General features: G+C 45.3%; 4 pseudogenes; all 4 read right to left on the bottom strand.

Moving 5' to 3' along the window:
* Positions 1–3,378: 3,378 nt before the first annotated feature.
* LOC119806513 lies at positions 3,379–4,225 on the bottom strand (annotated as a pseudogene).
* A 58-nt stretch (positions 4,226–4,283) lies between these two features.
* On the bottom strand, positions 4,284–4,873 carry LOC119806512 (annotated as a pseudogene).
* Positions 4,874–10,444: 5,571 nt separating this feature from the next.
* LOC119806511 lies at positions 10,445–11,258 on the bottom strand (annotated as a pseudogene).
* Positions 11,259–11,316: 58 nt separating this feature from the next.
* Positions 11,317–11,849, bottom strand: LOC119806510 (annotated as a pseudogene).
* Positions 11,850–18,451: the final 6,602 nt, after the last annotated feature.

The following is an 18,451-nucleotide window of genomic DNA, read 5'->3' as shown; positions in this document are numbered from 1 at the left end:
ATAGATAGTTATAGCTTTCCTTAGTTATGATAAAAGATAAAATAGATTTAAATATTGTAACTGTAATACTTGCTTGATAACTGTTTTGTTATATGTAATTTTGCTATGTTAAAGTTGAAGCCTTTCTTTTTTGTTTAAACAGAAAAAGGGAAAATGATGGAGGAGAGTTATCTGTCTATGTTTCTTTCATTGGTTAATTAATAAAGAAAACTGCCTTGGCCCTTTAAGAACAGAAAATTAGGTAGGTGGAGTAGACAGAACAGAATTGTGGGAACAAGGAAGTAGAGTTGGAGAGACGCTTCAGGCAGTCACGATAGTGAGACTCCATGCTGCTGCTCTCCGAGATGGACGCAGGTTAAGATCTCTCCTGGTAAGCCACAACTCGTGGTGCTACCCAGATTACTAAATATGGGTTAAAGCAAGATGTGAGAATTAGCCAATAAGAGGCTACAGATAATGGGCCAGGCAGTGTTTAAAAGAATACAGTTTCCGTGTAATTATTTCGGGTGTAAAGCTAGCCGGTGGCCGGGTGGCCGGACGCAGCCCCGCCGATTCACACTACACCAAGCTGCTCCGAGTCCCTGGCAACTCTGCCCTCAGCAACCAGAGTAGCACTCAGCAAAGAAAGGCCTTTTCATGTACTGACCAAGTCCCTTACTTTCTAAAACATATTTAAGGACTGAGAGAGAGAGATATCTCAGTTTGGGTAAGCACTTGCCTTGCAAGCTGGGACCTAAGTCCAATACCCATCTCTCTCTCTCTCTCTCTCTCTCTCTCTCTCTCTCTCTCTCTCTCTCTCCCTCCCTCTTTCTTTCTCCCCCCTCCTTCCCTGCCACTCTCTCTCTCTCTCTCTCTCACACACACACACAGAGAAAGAGAGAGAGAGAAGCCAGACATGATGGTGCATGAGAGTGATTTACCGGCTAGTGAGAGACCCCTTACAAAAACATCAAAGTGGAAGTTGACTTCTGGACTATACACACACACACACACACACACACACACACACACTATTTCAGTTTATCTTAGTTTACTGTTTATTTCATTTATCAGTACCACATTGATCAATATGTACTTTTTAAATCATAAGACCAATTGTTAAATTACTGATCAAAAGCTTTTCATTGCTTAAATAAAACAGAATTAATGGGACTTCTGTTACATTTTCCTAATACTAATTATGAAATATTCATCAAATTATGTCCCTCAGTTGGTATACAATATGTAAGAAATTTCTCAAGCTATACCTTTAACCCAAGGCCTTGGAAGGTAGAAGGAGGAGAATCCTGAATTCAAGGCTAGTCTTGGTTTTATAGCTAGTCTGAGACCTGTCTGGAATATAAGAAGTTGTCTCAAAAACAAATATAAAAACCAAAGCAAGAGGTTGGAGAAAAGGCACAGGGATTAAGAACACATATGGCTCTTGCAGAGGACCCTAGCTCAGTTCCCAGCACCCTGGTCACAACTGCATGTAACTCTAGCTCCAATGTGATCCACCACCTCTTTTGGTCTCCGAGAGCAAATGCTTCCACATGCCTGTTACCCTAGTTCCACCCCACATATACATATAAGTTTTAGATAATAAAAATAAATATAAAGACCCCCAATTATCCAAATCTTAGTTGCATTACATTTCTTGTTTTTGATTTCTGGGTAATAGCAAAACTCGTCATATCTCACAGACAGCGACTGGCAATGAACAATGTCTTGAAGAACCCTGAGTACTTGCTTCCCAAATTGTGAGGAAAACTTAGTTTTGTCTGAGATTTGTGTCTGTAAACACCAGTAAGAGCAATTTGCTCTGATAGGGAACTGACTTTGGGATTTAGACTAGGATGGCCATTACAATCTTTCCTTTATAAATTAATGTCAATGAAAGCTTTTACGTTATTCACATTACTACATTTGGCTGAAAAAAAAAATCCCTGAGGAAAAAAAAAAGAAGTACTGAGAGGTGCGAACAATTAATAACAATGCAAGACTTTCTGAAATGGAGATGCATGTTCTTTGCCACACACAAAAACAGATTTGCCTCTCGCCAGCCCTGCAGCAATAAAATAGTTTACCTCATCTTTTTCCTTTTGAGATTTATTTTTATTTTGTGTGTGTGATTGTTTTGTCTACATGTAAGTTTCTACACCATGTGGGAGTCTGATGCCCACAGAAGCCAGAAGAAGGAATTGGTTCCCCTGGAACTGGAGTTGCAGAAGGTTGTGAACCACCATGTCTGCTGGGAATCCAACCCTGGTCCTCTGGGAGAGCAGTCCGTAAGCACTGAGCCATCCCTCCAGTGTCGTCGTTTCTTAACGCATGCTATGCCATAGCTGGCCACACCCCTGTCAGCATCCTTTCCACGCTTACCTTGAGTCAGTCCCTTCCTTACTGATGGACTGAAGGTCTTTGATAGTCTGATCCTGATGGTAGAAATTCTTTCTCCTTCTCCTCACCCTCCTCTGCAGTGCAGGTTCAAAGCCACTGCTATGCAAGTGCTCTACCTCTGAGCTGTACTCCCAGCTCCGCATTTGTTAGCATCGACTCACTGTACAGAGTGGTGGGTTTCATAATGACGTTTCCATTCAGGAATGATGTGCTTTGGACACACTCACGTACACTACCTTCTCCTGTCGCCCAGCCCCTTCCTGCTAGCTCTCTTCTCCCAAACAGTCCCCGTCCTAGTTAGTGTGTTAATCCCACTGCTCGAGAAAAAGAACACTACCACAATTTAAAGTCAAATTTGAAGCAAGCTTTAACTAAATGCTGGCCGGGTGGATATGCTCCGGCCAGCTCCATCTCTGGGTTTCCAGAAGATGGCCCTGAATCAGGGTTTACAGCAGCTTAAGTAGTTCCCACCAGGTCCAATCAGGGGCAAGCATACATACTGACATATTTCCTGCCTGTGTACCACTGCAGATGGGTCAAACAAACTTGTTTCAGGGAGTGAAACATGTGTCTTGTTGTCTCCCTTAGGGGAAGGCAGCTCATGCATGTGCACAAATAAAAAAGCTTACTTTAATTAATTGCCTGCTTTAATTAATTTGGCCATGATGATTTCGGTCAGTGGTCTTTCTCTTCCCATAGTTGGGATTAACACTAACACTACATCACTGAGAAAAACCTTGAACTCTCTTTCTCCTTCCTCCACCTTCTAGCTACTAAAGGGAGTTTTGAGTTATCTGATGCCTAAGGATTTTGAACATTTCTTTTCCTTTCTTTCTTTCTTCTTTTTTTTTTTGGGACTGGCTTTCTCTGTTTTGTCTATTTTTCAATTGTTCTATGTATTTATTAGCTATAATTAATGCAGCAATAGGACTCAAAAAACCTTGCAGTCTACACAGTTTTCCAAGCCACATTGCAGGGAAATGGAAAGGCTGCTATTCATCAGCCATATCTTAGAGTCTGGGTGAGACCTCCTAGGGGAGGGAGGCCTCTAATTCCTGGTGGAGGGGGTCACATTCCCCGAGGGGGCACACCTGTAGGTGTCCCTCATGCAGGGGTAAGATCAATGGGTGGCCCATAGGTGATCTCATGCCAGGTGGAGGAGCCCTATTTCCTGGAGGTGGGGTTGCTCTGCCTGCAGATGGAGGTGGAGTCCCATATCCCGGTGGGTACTGGGTGGGGTCTCCAGCAATGCTGGCAGTGACAGCAATGGCAGCAGCTGCCACAGGGCTTCTTCCCTGCTGGGATGGACCTCCAGCTCTTCAGACAGGGCCTGCTCATCCATCAGGAGCTTGGGGAATAGGTCCACTAGCTATTGCCCTCCAATATAGTATTGGTACTACTCTGCCATCTGCCCTCCAAACCCCAGGGCCACCTGCAGTGCCAGCAAGTGGTACATGAGCAATGCTAGTGTTTTTAGGAGGAGGACCCTTTACATTCATGGATACCAAGTTCTCTCTATTTAGCAAGACCAGACCCCAAACCCATTTTTCTTCATGGTCTGACTGTTTTGCATGCTTGACCTTCCTGAACTCAGCACAATCGCAGAGGACCAGATTCTTCTGCTTGTCAAAAGCCTTAAGGTGCCAATGAAGATTCCTCCATTTTGTAGGCTACATCTCATTCCCTAGCCAATTGCGGCAGCATCTTGCTACTCTCACCCACAGTCCTGATTGCTGCTCCACCGCAGCCGATTTAGCAGTAAAATCCCAAGATCCCTAATACTTGGGGAGAGCTAGAAATAAAGGTATAACGCAGGTTCTCAACATAAGCTTGACTGCAGCTTCATGGACCGTAGATGGGTTCTGTTTTCCTTGATTTCCACCACCTTGATGGTCCAATACTGTTTAACCACCTCGTGGTGTCCCAGCTAAGAAAGCCTGTCTCAGTCCTGCCTGGAAATCTACCCCCAGGAACTTGGTAGTGGTGGTGGTGGTGGTGGTGGTGGTGGTGGTGGTGGTGGTGGTGGTGGTGGTGGTGGTGATGGTGATGGTCGTGATGGTGATGGTGATGGTGGTGGTGATGGTCGTGATGGTGGTGGTGATGGCGATGGTGGTGGTGATGGTGTTGATGGTGGTGGTGGTGGTGATGGTCGTGATGGTGGTGGTGATGGTGATGGTGGTGGTGGTGGTGATGGTGGTGGTGATGGTCGTGATGGTGGTGGTGGTGGTGGTGGTGATGGTGGTGGTGGTGATGGTGGTGGTGGTGGTGGTGATGGTGGTGGTGGTGATGGTGTTGATGGTGGTGGTGATGGTGGAGGTGGTGGTGGTGGTTGCTGCTGCGGCTGCTGCTGCTGCTGTTGTTGAGACTGTTATGGGTACAGGTGACACCCTGGGTTGCTTAGTGAGGGTGTCCTATGTTTGACCTAGACTTCTGCCTCTGGCACATGCTCTTCAGTAGTTCTCAGGGGTAAGTGATCCTTTGCTCACACTATCATGTTGCAAATCTCTCCTCAGCACCACACCTCAGACATTCCCTTCTCTGCGTGTTTTCATGACTGTCCTAGAGCTTGCTCTGTAGACCAGGCTGGCCTCTAACTCAGAGATCCACCTGCCTCTATCTCTGGAGTGCTGGGATTAAAGGTGTGTGTCACCCATGCCTGGCTAACATTTTTCTATGATTATTAGTCATTTGTACTTTACCTTTTGACCATTTCTCATTTCATTCACCCATTTGTTGATTGGGCTATTTGAGGGGATGATTTTGGTGTCTGGTTTGATGGGTTCTTTCTATAATCTAGATACTAATCTTCTGTCAGATATCTAGCAAAGGTTGAACCCTTCTGTAAACCATTTCTTCACTCTGCAACTGTTTGCTTGCTGCACTGAAGCATTTCATTTCATACAATCCATTTTTTAGGCCTTGCTATTCTTCCCTAAGCTATTAGGATCCTTTTTAGAAAGTCCTTTCCTGTCTCTGTATCCAGAAGCAAAACTAAAACCATACTTCATGCAACACTATAGGAAAGTGTTAATGTTTTATTTAAATATTAAAAGTAGGATTGACTTTACAAGGTCACAGGAATGAGGAAATTAAAGGGCAGAACTAATAGGAACAAAGCATCAAAGAAAACCAAAGGGTGTATTCCAGACAGACCGGATTAAGGAGCTGGACGTTTTATTTGTTTTGTCTTGGGGTTTTTGGTTATTGTTGTTTTTTAGACAGGGACTCTTATAACCCAGGCTGGCCTCAAACTTGTTCTGTAGCCGTGGAGTTCGGCTCCTCCTGCTTTGACCTTCTGAGTTCAGGGAGACAAATGCCACCTGGCTCTGTGCTGAAGAGAATGGTTTTGTATGCTTAGGTCTGTTTGGTTCCCAGCCTCTTATTCAATACAAGTAATCACATTTAATCCCAACTATCTTCACACTCAATGAACCCTAACATTGGCAAAAATGGGGAGTTTGGAGATGGAGAGTAAAATAATTATACAGTAAACTTGAATGGACAATAACTTTGCACAAAGGCAATGTTGGCACAGATGTGATGCTTGTGATGATGGTGGTGATGGTTTTGGGTGTGTTGTTGATGGTGGTCGGTGGTGGTAGTGTGATGATGGTGGTATAGGTGAGTGATGGGTGGGGGGTGGAAGGTGGTTGGTTATGGTGAGTGGTGGGTGATGATTGTGGGTGATCGTGGTGGTAATGGTGGTGGTAGTGGGGGTATTGTTGATGGTGATGTGGGGTTGGGTGACTTTCATCTAGGAATTCTCGGTCCTGTCTCAGTCACTCATTCCTCCCCCCGTGATAAATACACTATCTGTCTCTCTAGCTTGAGAAAGTACAGGTAATGACGACTCCTTACAAACTGTCATATAACTGAGTCAAGATTTTTGGTTTTTTTTTTTTTAAGTCAGGGTTTCTTTGTATAACAGTCCTGGCTGTCTTGGAACTCACTTTGTAGACCAAGCTGGCCTTGAACTCAATGAGATCCACCTGCCTCTGCCTCCCAGGTTCTGGGATTAAAGGCATATGCCACCACCACCCAGGTGGATCTCAAAAATCTTTATCTTTCCTTTTTTTTTAACATCTCACAAAGCAAAATTTCCATGCACAGCCATGCTGTGAAGAACAAGCTGGCTGTGGTGGTGCATGCCTGCAATCCCAGCAGTCAGCCGACACAGACCAGATGACGGCAAGTTCTGGGTTAGCATGGGCGAAATAGACAGCGCCAGGCCAGCCAGGGGCTACAGGATATGGAGGAAAACAGAAAAGAAAAAAAGAAAGGAAAGGAAAGGAAAGGAAAGGAAAGGAAAGGAAAAAAGAAAAGAAAGGAAATGAAAAAATAACTGGAACTAAAATCAGAAATAGAGATTAAAAGGCAGACAGCTGTCATCTCCTTTGATGACTATGTAACAGCTGTCTGGAAACCCAGAGTCATGAAGCCTTTTTTCCGGGAGACCCCAAGATACATATTGGCTCACACAAAACTATGTCCTTCAGCTTTCATGGAGCAAAAAGCACCCCTAAACTGGGAATTCATACTTTGAGAAAACTGCTTGGTAATTCACGGAGAGACTGAGTGTGGCCTTCAGGAGAGCGGTATGGTTCCTGGGATGCAGGCAAAATCTGGCAAATGCATGAGGATAAACGTGATGCTGGCAACAACAGAAGATGCAGCAACAGCGAGCACAAAAATGAAAAAGGAAGAAGAGGTTAAAACACGTGCAGGGCTAACACCAGTGGTGCCTCTGATGGAGTGAGGCAGCCGGAAACCAAGTTCCTTAACCGGGACAGGCCAGCTGCTCCAGATTCCCGGAGAGACCCTGCACTGTCGTGCTGGTCATAGAGAAAAGGCGAGGCTCTTGCAGTTTCTCCTGGGCTGGTTGTTAAGGTTTTGTTTGCAACAAGCGACCTTGGAGATATGAGGTAATGTTTTCCCCGGGACCAGGAACAACCTCATCACCGTGGCCTCTGAAAGTGACAAGTTCCCCAAACCCAATGTTCCTCCTCAGGCGAGCATGTTCATCCGCCTCTCCTCCCGGTGTCACGCCATAGAATCTGAGGTTTGTAGAAAACTGGCAGGCGCACACGGGAAACCCACGCTGCCTGCTGTGTCCGAGCAGTGAAGCCCTGGTCTCTGACTCAAGCCCAGAATCTTTCGCCAGAATATGTGACTCCATAACGGGGTCAGTCCGCTAAAACAGGAGTTCAGTCCCAAGCTGCACCGAGTCCCTGGCAACTCTGCCCTCAGCAACCAGAGTAGCACTCAGCAAAGAAAGGCCTTTTCATGTACTGACCAAGTCCCTTACTTTCTAAAACATATTTAAGGACTGAGAGAGAGAGATATCTCAGTTTGGGTAAGCACTTGCCTTGCAAGCTGGGACCTAAGTCCAATACCCATCTCTCTCTCTCTCTCTCTCTCTCTCTCTCTCTCTCTCTCTCTCTCTCTCTCTCTCTCTCTCTCTCTCCCTCCCTCCCTCCCTCCCTCCCTCTTTCTTTCTCCCCCCTCCTTCCCTGCCACTCTCTCTCACACACACACACACACACAGAGAGAAAGAGAGAGAGAGAAGCCAGACATGATGGTGCATGAGAGTGATTTACCGGCTAGTGAGAGACCCCTTACAAAAACATCAAAGTGGAAGTTGACTTCTGGACTATACACACACACACACACACACACACACACACACTATTTCAGTTTATCTTAGTTTACTGTTTATTTCATTTATCAGTACCACATTGATCAATATGTACTTTTTAAATCATAAGACCAATTGTTAAATTACTGATCAAAAGCTTTCAATTGCTTAAATAAAACAGAATTAATGGGACTTCTGTTACATTTTCCTAATACTAATTATGAAATATTTATCAAATTATGTCCCTCAGTTGGTATACAATATGTAAGAAATTTCTCAAGCTATACCTTTAACCCAAGGCCTTGGAAGGTAGAAGGAGGAGAATCCTGAATTCAAGGCTAGTCTTGGTTTTATAGCTAGTCTGAGAACTGTCTGGAATATAAGAAATTGTCTCAAAAACAAATATAAAAACCAAAGCAAGAGGTTGGAGAAAAGGCACAGGGATTAAGAACACATATGGCTCTTGCAGAGGACCCTAGCTCAGTTCCCAGCACCCTGGTCACAACTGCATGTAACTCTAGCTCCAATGTGATCCACCACCTCTTTTGGTCTCCGAGAGCAAATGCTTCCACATGCCTGTTACCCTAGTTCCACCCCACATATACATATAAGTTTTAGATAATAAAAATAAATATAAAGACCCCCAATTATCCAAATCTTAGTTGCATTACATTTCTTGTTTTTGATTTCTGGGTAATAGCAAAACTCGTCATATCTCACAGACAGCGACTGGCAATGAACAATGTCTTGAAGAACCCTGAGTACTTGCTTCCCAAATTGTGAGGAAAACTTAGTTTTGTCTGAGATTTGTGTCTGTAAACACCAGTAAGAGCAATTTGCTCTGATAGGGAACTGACTTTGGGATTTAGACTAGGATGGCCATTACAATCTTTCCTTTATAAATTAATGTCAATGAAAGCTTTTACGTTATTCACATTACTACATTTGGCTGAAAAAAAATCCCTGAGGAAAAAAAAAAGAAGTACTGAGAGGTGTGAACAATTAATAACAATGCAAGACTTTCTGAAATGGAGATGCATGTTCTTTGCCACACACAAAAACAGATTTGCCTCTCGCCAGCCCTGCAGCAATAAAATAGTTTACCTCATCTTTTTCCTTTTGAGATTTATTTTTATTTTGTGTGTGTGATTGTTTTGTCTACATGTAAGTTTCTACACCATGTGGGAGTCTGATGCCCACAGAAGCCAGAAGAAGGAATTGGTTCCCCTGGAACTGGAGTTGCAGAAGGTTGTGAACCACCATGTCTGCTGGGAATCCAACCCTGGTCCTCTGGGAGAGCAGTCCGTAAGCACTGAGCCGTCCCTCCAGTGTCGTCGTTTCTTAACGCATGCTATGCCATAGCTGGCCACACCCCTGTCAGCATCCTTTCCACGCTTACCTTGAGTCAGTCCCTTCCTTACTGATGGACTGAAGGTCTTTGATAGTCTGATCCTGATGGTAGAAATTCTTTCTCCTTCTCCTCACCCTCCTCTGCAGTGCAGGTTCAAAGCCATGGCTTCACCACTGCTATGCAAGTGCTCTACCTCTGAGCTGTACTCCCAGCTCCGCATTTGTTAGCATCGACTCACTGTACAGAGTGGTGGGTTTCATAATGACGTTTCCATTCAGGAATGATGCGCTTTGGACACACTCACGTACACTACCTTCTCCTGTCGCCCAGCCCCTTCCTGCTAGCTCTCTTCTCCCAAACAGTCCCTGTCCTAGTTAGTGTGTTAATCCCACTGCTCGAGAAAAAGAACACTACCACAATTTAAAGTCAAAATTGAAGCAAGCTTTAACTAAATGCTGGCCGGGTGGATATGCTCTGGCCAGCTCCATCTCTGGGTTTCCAGAAGATGGCCCTGAATCAGGGTTTACAGCAGCTTAAGTAGTTCCCACCAGGTCCAATCAGGGGCAAGCATACATACTGACATATTTCCTGCCTGTGTACCACTGCAGATGGGTCAAACAAACTTGTTTCAGGGAGTGAAACATGTGTCTTGTTGTCTCCCTTAGGGGAAGGCAGCTCATGCATGTGCACAAATAAAAAAGCTTACTTTAATTAATTGCCTGCTTTAATTAATTTGGCCATGATGATTTCGGTCAGTGGTCTTTCTCTTCCCATAGTTGGGATTAACACTAACACTACATCACTGAGAAAAACCTTGAACTCTCTTTCACCTTCCTCCACCTCCTAGCTACTAAAGGGAGTTTTGAGTTATCTGATGCCTAAGGATTTTAAACATTTCTTTTCCTTTCTTTCTTCTTTTTTTTTTTTTTTTTTGAGACTGGCTTTCTCTGTTTTGTCTATTTTTCAATTGTTCTATGTATTTATTAGGTATAATTAATGCAGCAATAGGACTCAAAAAACCTTGCAGTCTACACAGTTTTCCAAGCCACATTGCAGGGAAATGGAAAGGCTGCTATTCATCAGCCATATCTTAGAGTCTGGGTGAGACCTCCTAGGGGAGGGAGGCCTCTAATTCCTGGTGGAGGGGGTCACATTCCCCGAGGGGGCACACCTGTAGGTGTCCCTCATGCAGGGGTAAGATCAATGGGTGGCCCATAGGTGATCTCATGCCAGGTGGAGGAGCCCTATTTCCTGGAGGTGGGGTTGCTCTGCCTGCAGGTGGAGGTGGAGTCCCATATCCCGGTGGGTCTCCAGCAATGCTGGCAGTGACAGCAATGGCAGCAGCTGCCACAGGGCTTCTTCCCTGCTGGGATGGACCTCCAGCTCTTCAGACAGGGCCTGCTCATCCATCAGGAGCTTGGGGAATAGGTCCACTAGCTGGTACTACTCTGCCATCTGCCCTCCAAACCCCAGGGCCACCTGCAGTGCCAGCAAGTGGTACATGAGCAATGCTAGTGTTTTTAGGAGGAGGACCCTTTACATTCATGGATACCAAGTTCTCTCCATTTAGCAAGACCAGACCCCAAACCCATTTTTCTTCATGGTCTGACTGTTTTGCATGCTTGACCTTCCTGAACTCAGCACAATCGCAGAGGACCAGATTCTTCTGCTTGTCAAAAGCCTTAAGGTGCCAATGAAGATTCCTCCATTTTGTAGGCTACATCTCATTCCCTAGCCAATTGCGGCAGCATCTTGCTACTCTCACCCACAGTCCTGATTGCTGCTCCGCCGCAGCCGATTTAGCAGTAAAATCCCAAGATCCCTAATACTTGGGGAGAGCTAGAAATAAAGGTATAACGCAGGTTCTCAACATAAGCTTGACTGCAGCTTCATGGACCGTAGATGGGTTCTGTTTTCCTTGATTTCCACCACCTTGATGGTCCAATACTGTTTAACCACCTCGTGGTGTCCCAGCTAAGAAAGCCTGTCTCAGTCCTGCCTGGAAATCTACCCCCAGGAACTTGGTAGTGGTGGTGGTGGTGGTGGTGGTGGTGGTGGTGGTGGTGGTGGTGGTGATGGTGATGGTCGTGATGGTCGTGATGGTGGTGGTGATGGTCGTGATGGTGGTGGTGATGGTGTTGATGGTGGTGGTGGTGGTGATGGTGGTGGTGATGGTCGTGATGGTGGTGGTGGTGGTGGTGGTGGTGATGGTGGTGGTGGTGGTGGTGATGGTGGTGGTGGTGGTGGTGATGGTGTTGATGGTGGTGGTGATGGTGGTGGTGGTGGTGGTGATGGTGGTGATGGTGGTGGTGGTTGCTGCTGCTGCTGCGGCTGCTGCTGCTGCTGCTGTTGAGACTGTTATGGGTACAGGTGACACCCTGGGTTGCTTAATGAGGGTGTCCTATGTTTGACCTAGACTTCTGCCTCTGGCACATGCTCTTCAGTAGTTCTCAGGGGTAAGTGATCCTTTGCTCACACTATCATGTTGCAAATCTCTCCTCAGCACCACACCTCAGACATTCCCTTCTCTGTGTGTTTTCATGACTGTCCTAGAGCTTGCTCTGTAGACCAGGCTGGCCTCTAACTCAGAGATCCACCTGCCTCTATCTCTGGAGTGCTGGGATTAAAGGTGTGTGTCACCCATGCCTGGCTAACATTTTTCTATGATTATTAGTCATTTGTACTTTACCTTTTGACCATTTCTCATTTCATTCACCCATTTGTTGATTGGGCTATTTGAGGGGATGATTTTGGTGTCTGGTTTGAGGGGTTCTTTCTATAATCTAGATACTAATCTTCTGTCAGATATCTAGCAAAGGTTGAACCCTTCTGTAAACCATTTCTTCACTCTGCAACTGTTTGCTTGCTGCACTGAAGCATTTCATTTCATACAATCCATTTTTTAGGCCTTGCTATTCTTCCCTAAGCTATTAGGATCCTTTTTAGAAAGTCCTTTCCTGTCTCTGTATCCAGAAGCAAAACTAAAACCATACTTCATGCAACACTATAGGAAAGTGTTAATGTTTTATTTAAATATTAAAAGTAGGATTGACTTTACAAGGTCACAGGAATGAGGAAATTAAAGGGCAGAACTAATAGGAACAAAGCATCAAAGAAAACCAAAGGGTGTATTCCAGACAGACCAGATTAAGGAGCTGGACTTTTTATTTGTTTTGTCTTGGGGTTTTTGGTTATTGTTGTTTTTGAGACAGGGACTCTTATAACCCAGGCTGGCCTCAAACTTGTTCTGTAGCCGTGGAGTTCGGCTCCTCCTGCTTTGACCTTCTGAGTTCAGGGAGACAAATGCCACCTGGCTCTGTGCTGAAGAGAATGGTTTTGTATGCTTAGGTCTGTTTGGTTCCCAGCCTCTTATTCAATACAAGTAATCACATTTAATCCCAACTATCTTCACACTCAATGAACCCTAACATTGGCAAAAATGGGGAGTTTGGAGATGGAGAGTAAAATAATTATACAGTAAACTTGAATGGACAATAACTTTGCACAAAGGCAATGTTGGCACAGATGTGATGCTTGTGATGATGGTGGTGATGGTGTTGGGTGTGTTGTTGATGGTGGTGGTGGTGGTAGTGGTGATGGTGGTTATGGTGGTGATGGTGGGGGGTGGAGGTGGTGGTTATGGTGATGGTGGTGATGATTGTGGTGATCGTGGTGGTAATGGTGGTGGTAGTGGTATTGTTGATGGTGATGTGGTGTTGGTGTTGGTGATGGTAATGGTGGTAGTGGTAGTGATGGTGGTGGTGATGATGGTGGTGGGGGTGATGGTGGTGATGGTGGTGGTGGTGGTGATGGTGGTGATGGTGGTGATGGTGGTGGTGGTGGTGGTGTGTGTGGTGGCTGGTGGTGCTGGTGGTGGAGGTAGTAGTGGGGTGGGGGGGGTGGTGGTGGGTGGTGGTGGGGATGGTGGTGGTGGTGGTGGTGATGGTGGTGGTGGTGGTGATGGTGATGATGATGGTGGTGGTGATGGTGGTGGAGGTGGTGGTGATGATGTGGTGGAGGTAATAGTGATGGTGGTGGTGGTGATGGTGTGGTGGTGTGTGGTGGTGGTGGGGGGGATGGTGGTGGTGGTGGTGATGGTGATGATGATGGTGGTGGTGATGGTGGTGGAGGTGGTGGTGATGATGTGGTGGAGGTAATAGTGATGGTGGTGGTGGTGGTGATGGTGGTGGGGTGGAGGGGTGGTGGTGGTGGTGGTGATGGTGGTGATGGTGGTGGTGGTGATGGTGGTGGAGGTGGTGGTGATGATGTGGTGGAGGTAGTAGTGATGGGGGTGGAGGTGGTGATTATAAATGACTCCTCCCTCTGTACCTGCAGACAGGATAAACAAGAGGTCATGAGTAACCAAACAGCACAACAACAGTTCTCTAAAGAATCTCTGAATATACACCAGGTGAACTCTAACCTTCTAGCTAACCTCCCTGCCTATCCTTTGAAGACTCTGAGGATTCAGGATTCTGTGTTAGTCCACAGGTCCTGTTAATGGCAGTCCTCTTCCATGGGATCCTGAAGAATGAAGTACGGTGAGGTTTTCTCTGCCAAGTGACCAGTCTCCTCATCTCAATGTTATCCTGATGCTGTCACAGTTGCCAAGGTTACACCCTTTCAGATCCCTCTTCCTTTTGCTGCTGCTCCTCCTCATACTGTACCACTGGTGTTCTGTTCCCCACGAGTGGATCTGGGGTGCACTACCACTGGTGTTCTGTTCCCATGAGTGGATCCGGGGTGCACTACCACTGGTGTTCTGATCCCCACGAGTGGATCTGGGGTGCTGTACCACCGGTGTTCTGTTCCCATGAGTGGATCCGGGGTGCACTACCACTGGTGTTCCGATCTCCACGAGTGGAACCTGGGCCACGGGTTGCATCAACTCAACTGTGTGACTATTGTTTGACAGACAGACAGACAGGGTTCAGGGATATTACAGTGTTCAGGAAGGAAAAGGGAAATGTGTTTTCAATAAAGTAGAATTTGCCTGGAACTTTGCAAAAGGGTACGGAAAGTAGATTTTGAAAGGCAGAGAAGTTTTGTGAAGTAAAGCTTTGTGAGCTTGAATGGAAATGTCAGCTACGGAAGTACAAAATGTGTCTGCGAGTGACACAGCAGAGCTGTTTAACAGGTGATCTGGATTCCTGCAGAGGACTGGTGACATGTTTTGTCTTGCAGCTAACTGTTTCTTCCCATTTCATGACAGCAAGGGGAGAACTGACACCTACAATAGCCTTTTGTGAAGCTGGAACACTTCCTCGTTCTCCCCGTTGAAGGAGTTGAGTGAGGGTTGTCTTCAGCGTACGCTGAGCTGAGCGTTCTCTTGGCTCTTTGCATGGCACTCACACAGCGAGGGGCACACGTTTTACTAGAGGAGTCAACGCAGGTACATTTATCATAGCAGTTCAGGATTCTGTGGGTGCAGCTAGTGCCCTGGCTCTGGAAGCCAGCCAGAGTGTCGTTGGTCCATGCAGCCTTAGCAGGAATGACACAAAGCCATGTGCTTTGGAAAGCGTAGTTCCAGATTAGCAGTGTTAGGAGAGGGTAATAACTTTAAGAGGCAGTACCTCGTGGAAGGCCTTAGGATGCTTGGAATAGTGGGATCCAGTCTTTTTCCTTTCCACTGGCACTTTCTGTTCAGAAGATGGCTGGTTCTGTTTCATCATGACGTGTAAACATAGGCTCCAAACAACAGAGCCGGTCGTTCAAGGACTGAAACCTCCAGAACTGTGAGCCAGGACAGAACTTTTCATAAGTTCATCATCCCAGGCACTTGTCTCAGTAGCAGAAAGGCAACTAACCCCAAATGCCCTCACTCAGATGCAGGCTCAGGACACGCACATTGGCAAATCAAGTCTGAGCTGGATTTCGACATTCTTGCCCTGTAGGCTTCTCTGGGTGATGTACAACCTTCAACAACAAACCAAGAAACCGGCCAGTTCAGCGGTCTAGCTAGATTAGAAGTGAATGTGAAAATAGCTTCACTTTTCTCTCCATTCTGACAGGAGACTAGAGACAACGTCCAAAGACAGCAAGCCCATTGGCTGATGCATTGGGGAGTAAGCCTGGCTTCCCTCCTTCCCGCATGCCTCTTTCCCTCTGCTTCCTTGAGATTGTATTACTTGTAGCCTTGAGTATTTAAAAAAAGAAGATCAAGGCCATTTATTTAATGTCACAATCAATAAGGTCCCAGGGCTATGTACAGGATGGATTCTCGGTAGGCAGAGCCTGCTACTGCTTCTAGGGGCTCAGGGAGAATTTACGAGTATGGTTCTTTCTTCAGTTAAACAGGAAACACATTCACGATGAACTAAACAGCTGAAGAGAAGTGTAGTTCCCTATTTTACGCTCACAAGATGAAATTGTTTACTAGGCAAAGAATTTATAGCTGGGAGAAACAGACTTCTGCTCTCAAGAACGTCTAACTAGCTTTCATCTCGCTCGCAATAGCTTGTAAAAAAAAACGGTATTAAGAATGCTGCAAAATGGTAAGGTCATAAATGAATGAATTACAGCCCTCAATTGCTGACTTTTTCAACTAATAATATTGCCCCATATGATATAACGCCAGTTATAAATAGCCACTTAAGATGCTGTCTTCCATCCCGCACAGTGAAATGTGACTTTGCAGATAGGTTATTGAAATAGAATGGAGCCGTGTGTAAACCGTGATTTCTTCTCACAGATCTATTGTAGAAATCAAACGAAACTTGGTATCAGAGTGCTTCAGAACAGACACACTTCAAAGAAATCTTCTACACTGTGTGTCATTCTCGAAACAATGGGAAATGTATGTCCTATATCATTGCCTCTATGTTTATTGCAACTACTATAATATATTTAATATTATAATATAATATAATATTTAATAGCCTGCCTTATTGAGGGTTGTAAAAGGTTTGTTTGCTTGTATGTTTGTTTGTTTGTTTGTTTGTTTGGAGGGGGTTCAAGATAGGGTTTCTCTGTGTAGCTTTGGAGCCTATCCTGGAACTAGCTCTTGTAGACCAGGCTGGCCTTGAATTCACAGACATCTACCTACCTCTGCCTCCCGAGCGCTGTGATTAAAGGCATGCGACAGCACTTCCAGCCCAATATTTTTGTTAAACAGAAAAAAAAAATCCTAGAAAATTAGAGACTGGATAAACAGATTTTCCATGATATAACCACACCTCATGTGTCATTGCTTTCTGTATGCGTTACATAGACAGTGCAATCTCTGTGTCCCCAAGACCTTCTAGAGAACTGAAGCCCAGGGTACCTCACGATGATTAGAGGGTCCAGTGTGCTCATCCTCCCTAGTAAACAACCTTCATTGTGTGCCCCTTTCTATCTTGTAAACAGAGGAGGATCCGTGTAAAGCAAACCCACGTTCAAACTATTATTCAAGACTGAGTGTTTCTCCAGCACTCAGCTTCTCCAGGCCATACTACTAACACAGGTGGTGACCTGGGGCCATTGTAGGAAGCACTTCCCCATCGGTCCTTCCTTTTTTGAATTCTCATATTTCAATCTGGCAAGATAGTAAGATAGTTCCCTGGGTAAGGGCCCTTGGTACCAAGTCTGATGACCTGAGTTCGTTTTCTGGACCCACACAATGGAAGGAGAATTGACTCCCACAATAACTGGCCTCACACGCACACACATGGACTAAATTAGCATCATAAAAAGAGATGTTGTGGACTCCCATACCTCATAGATAACTAATAGACAACTAATTTTGATACTCTCTTATGCCATATTAGATTATGCCTGTCTAATACATATGAGCCTTTGTTGCCCTAGCAACTTTGAAACCCCCGAATAGGAAATGAAGGTTTTCTCATTTTTCTTCCATACAATTGGAGTAGAACTAAGCAGAGAATTGGTGCAACTCAATTTAATTCAATAAATTTGAGTCACCTTCCTTCCAACATACAGACTGGGACAATTCCCAAAGTCTTTCTTCTGCCACCACAGACATAAATACAGACCATGCGGTTACAAACTGCGGTTGATTACCCCCTACCGTAGTCTACCATTGAACCTCAGCTACAGAATGAGACATATAATTAAAATGTGTCACAGGAGACCTAATTAACATTCACTTTCCTCAAGAGTCCTATTAGCAGATGGGAAATTAAGTGTTTGAAAAGTGTAATTGGCATAATGACGAGAGAGCATGGAAAAACTGCACTCACTGCCCCGCCAAGTGCATGGAGAGGATATAGCCACGCCTCTTATGAATAGACAACGCCAAATCCTCACAGGGTTAGGCCACGCCAAATCCTCTCATGGATGGGCCGTTTCAGACTTCACGTGGATAGATGTTACCAAAACCGCACGCTCCCGATGGTGATAGCACAGGTGTACGCGCTTATCTAGCTTCCTGGGCAGGTGATACCAATTACATCTCAACATAGCTGTTAGAGAAAATATATCATGAAAAGAAAATTACAAAAGACACGTACGCTTAACAATAGATTAAATAAATAGGTGGATAATCCATATCACATTCATCAGGAAGGAAACAAACAGTGGTAGAAATAACGCCTAAGGGCACGCCGAGCTCTGGTTCCCACAAGGCCATCACTCTCCAAATTCACTCCAGCACAATCATGCATTTCATGAAGAAGGAAACGAGGCAAGGGAAAGTTAAGCTGCAGTAGATCCAGGACACAGTTAGGGTTCAGCCTCAGATGAATCTGCTCCAGGATTTGAGGAACACTAGGTGACATTTTGGTGGACTCTTCTGCCCAAATTGTACTCCAGGGCAAATGTTCTAGTCCCTGAACTCTTTTGTTGGAGGTGGTGGCGGTGGTGGGTTTTGGTGTTTTGAGATAGGGTTTCTCTGTGTAATAGTTCCGACAGTCCTGGAACTTGCTCTCTAGATCAGCCTGACCTGGAACTCACAGAGATCCACCTGCCTCTGCCTCCCAAGGGATGGGATTAAAGGTGTGTGATACCAACACTGCCTGGCCCCTAAACTCTTAAAAAAAATACTTAATTTTTCAATTATTCCATAATACTAAGCATAGACTTTTGGTGGCAGACACATCATAACATGACCTTCAGCCACTGTTAGAAATTCTGCTTTTTGTGCG

The sequence above is a fragment of the Arvicola amphibius genome, chromosome 2 (genome assembly GCF_903992535.2).
Source record: "Arvicola amphibius chromosome 2, mArvAmp1.2, whole genome shotgun sequence".
Lineage (NCBI taxonomy): Eukaryota > Metazoa > Chordata > Mammalia > Rodentia > Cricetidae > Arvicola > Arvicola amphibius.
Note: the sequence above shows the minus strand (reverse complement) of the source record. Positions and strands in the feature narration are given on the sequence as shown.